Source organism: Priapulus caudatus, unplaced genomic scaffold (assembly GCF_000485595.1).
Source record: "Priapulus caudatus unplaced genomic scaffold, Priapulus_caudatus-5.0.1 Scaffold8275, whole genome shotgun sequence".
Lineage (NCBI taxonomy): Eukaryota > Metazoa > Priapulida > Priapulimorpha > Priapulimorphida > Priapulidae > Priapulus > Priapulus caudatus.
Genome location: NW_014585336.1, coordinates 1 through 3,862, shown reverse-complemented (window position 1 = coordinate 3,862; position 3,862 = coordinate 1). Strand labels below are relative to the sequence as shown.

General features: G+C 38.8%; 1 pseudogene; it reads right to left on the bottom strand.

Annotated features, from left to right (window-relative positions):
* Window positions 1-422: 422 nt before the first annotated feature.
* Window positions 423-2,641, bottom strand: LOC106820197 (annotated as a pseudogene).
* Between the last annotated feature and the right edge of the window lie 1,221 nt (window positions 2,642-3,862).

Genomic DNA, 3,862 nt, shown 5'->3' with positions numbered 1-3,862 from the left:
GAGAGAGAGAAAGAGAGAGAGAGAGAGAGAGAGAGAAGAGAGTGAGAGAAGAGAGTATAGGCATGGGGGAAGGAGAGAGAGAGGAGGGAGGGGGAAGGAGAGAAAGAGAGAGAGAGAGAGAGAGAGAGGAGAGAGAGGAGAGAGGAGAGACGAGAGAGAGAGAATGAGAGAGAGACTGGAGAGGTGGTAGGGAGTAAGGTTAAAGGTAAGGTGGTAGACCTAAGGGAGCTAAAGTTAAAAGTACTACCCCTCTATTTTCTATTGAACTAATTCATCTTTACTTCAGATTTCCCCTTCCCTATCCATGTTATTCATTAAAGAAACTATTTAGTTGTTAGGCCATGACTTTGTGGAGTTTGTGTTCAATTTTTATGAGACCACTAATAACCTTGTACACAATATAAATGAAACATAACATAACATTATCAGTATGTATAATGAGGAAAAATATTCCAAAATTGTATGCACATTCATTTGGTATTTACACAATAATATTCACTTACAATATATATACAACTACTGTACTAATCATGTACTCTATGATTCATGACCCTATAATTTTATGATTTATGTACATGAATATATGATTCAGTTTGTACACTATTATTCATGTTTTCTATTAAAGTTCTCCTAATACCTCTCTTAAACTCATAACTCTCCTAGCTTCTCGGAGGTGGCCACCGTACGCCCCCTCAGGTGAGGGAAGGCCGTGGGATAGTAGAAGTGAGGTCAAAGGGAAAGTATGGGAGGAGAAAAAGAATTGTAAAGGTGCAAGCAGTCAGAGGTGATAGTGCTGTAGAATTTAGCGACGGTGTGGGTAGAGGAACACTAGTCATGTGTACCTCAAGACACGGCAAGCATCCGTTCCAGAGCTGGATCAAAAAGAGAAGAGAAAGGAAGCAGGTAGAAGGGTTAGAGTGAAGCCTCTACCGCGTCTAGGAGCTGCTCGAGGCAACCAATGATGTGCTTGCAATGCCAGTGGCGTCGTAGCAACCTTTTTTGCCTTGAAGTTTTTAAGGCATAAGGCACAAGTGTAAACTCGTGCATGTCGCGTTTGTGCTCCCATAGGAGCCTGCGTGAGGCGAAGCTGTCCACACATGCAATACACAGAAAAGGTATCTCCATATTGAGCCTATGTTCTGTGTTGTTCTTCTGTCTGATTTTTTTTCTATATTATTATTTGTATGGATTAGACACAAGTTCTATAGTTACAATAGGTCAGCGCATCGAATGTTACCTCATTTTCTCATATATGTCACAATAATGTAACTGATGCTTCAGATGTATACCAAAGACAACACAGACCATAGCCGATTCACTTCCTAGTTCTAAAGCTTAGTAGCTTTGCTGGCTTCATGTACACTGCATTCTTAATGTCAGAATGAAAGCATGGTTGTCAATGCGTACTGGTCGAATCTCTATGGTAGGTACTGCAGACAAGTCCTACAGAATCCAAACATCCTGTGTTCTCTCTATGCTGTCCACTTTAAACACCTGCACAGATGAATGTACGCTCAATTAAACGTGATACAGATGAAGTTACCGTTACCCTACGAATAAGGAATAAGCTAAGGTCACTGTTTCTGCGCATTGAAGAATGTCACCTAAAAATATTCTGCCAGCAACATATATAGTTATTATTTCATATTATTTTAATTAAAGTAATAAATACCTGACCATTTACAATAACTACTCAGTATTCTAGAATACAATATGAGCTTATCACATATTGTAACATCACACACACTACTTTCATTGCAATGAAAACTAGGAGCTAACCACACTATAAATACCTTGTGTCCTGGTGTGTTCCTAAGCATCTCACACAGCAGTACCGTGTACCACAATTAACACATGTGTAGTTACTGGGAAATGTAATATTAACAATGTCAAGGTAGAAATACAAATGAATCAAGAAAGTGATCAGACCCAACATCCTGCAACTTATTGTATAGGAATCAATTCGGCAGTGGCACCATTTGATTTCCACTGCTTGCCACCACAACCCTTCATATTCACCTCAATGTGAACAACATCGATCCAGGCCACCCTTGCAATATCATGCAATGTAAGAACTGATTCGAACTTCCTGAAGACATGCTAAAATTGACTACATCACAAATTTTCTATGGTGTGTATTTGTCAAAAATTTTGTTGCAATTTTTTGGACATAATTTTTTTACTTTGACCATTTACGGTGACGTAATCACTTTAATATTTGAAGCTAATCAGTAATGCGCACAATGTTGAATATACCATAGCATGTAATTTGAAGGTAAATTACAAACATGTCAATGGTTATAGGACACAGATTAGATCAACAATTTGGTTAACATTGGTCAGGCATTACATAGCAAATTGTGCAAGTGTTTCACATAGCTGCCACTTACAATTCTACAAAGAGAAAGACCATCAATCACTGTATATGACTCTTTCATAAAGTCAGAAACGAATAGAAATCGGTACGTACCGGTTTCATTGAAATTCTCCTCGAATTTCGGTGCTTTTTTGTGCATGCTCAGGTTGGCATGTGGGTCATCCTGGAAGTTATCATTCTCGAGCGCCTCCAGCTGCTTCCGAGCCCTCCGTCGCCTTGCTGCCTCATCCAACACTCGCCTCTGGTTCACATCCTTAATGCGACCTGTAGAAATCGAACGACACTGATGAATATTGAATAATTAGACGAGACGTGGAGAGGAGTGCGACTCCTCAACACCTCTCCTGTGGAGATGGGCTGTCAAATTCGTGGAAGTGTGTATATAAATACATCGTGAAAATTACTTAGATGAATGATTCAATGGCATCATTGATTCATTCAATTGGAAAATTCGTTCATTTAGATAAATGCTTTAAAAAAGTGTTTAAACAACCGGATCCGGTTTCGGTATCCTGAAAACTAAGCAACCGGCTCTCTTCTCTGATTGGCTAATTGTGTCACTATTATATTTTGTATTATTTTTGGCTAATTTTATTTTATTTTAGAATTAGGGATAGGGTTAGGGTTGGGGTTAGGATTATGGTTAGGGTTAGGGTTAGGGTTAGGGTCTATATCCGTCACTTGGAAGTTGGTTTCGGTGTCTCAACGGTAGAGCTTTCACTTCGTGGGAGTAAGGGACCGTGTTCGAACCCCATAAGATGTTTTTATTTTCCTCTGCTTTCTGTATTTTTTTGTATTTTATTTGTTTTTGCATTTATTTGTTCTGTAACTTTTGTTTATGTTCGGAATTAAATGTATTTTTTTATGTTTTGCATTAAAAATTGTCCTATTATATATTTGTCCTGTTATGTTCCGAAACTGACCGTTCAGAGAAGAGAGCCGGTTGTTTAGTTTTCAGGCCTCCGAAACCGGGTCCGCTCGTTTAGACACTACCGGTACCATGCACAGGCACTTGCAACGTCTCAATAAAAAAAAAGAGGTAAATATACACGAAATGTACCAAAGTCTTAATGTTTCTCTACTCTATTTCGCATATAATCACCTGCAAATGCCGGTCAAATTCTTATCTGCAACACATAAGTACACCGCACGCCCGCCCGCTCGTTTCTTTTTCCCAGTCGACATATCCAGTCGAAGAATTTAGCGCCCACTGATTGGTTCTGATTGGTTCATCCTGCCTCCTGATTGGTTCAAAAACAGCGCGTGTTTGCTTATTTAGCATATGTCATGTACTGTTTCTTATATATCCTGTGTGGCGTGGTGCATAGGCCACCGGCGTTACTTCTGAAAGGTCGTTGGTTCGAATCCGGTTTGGTTTTTAATTATTTTTTTGTTTTCTGTATTTTTCTATCTTTATCCATTTAACTATTGTTTTCTAATTAACGGAAATATTTGCATGATTGATTTACAACAATTAAATATTTT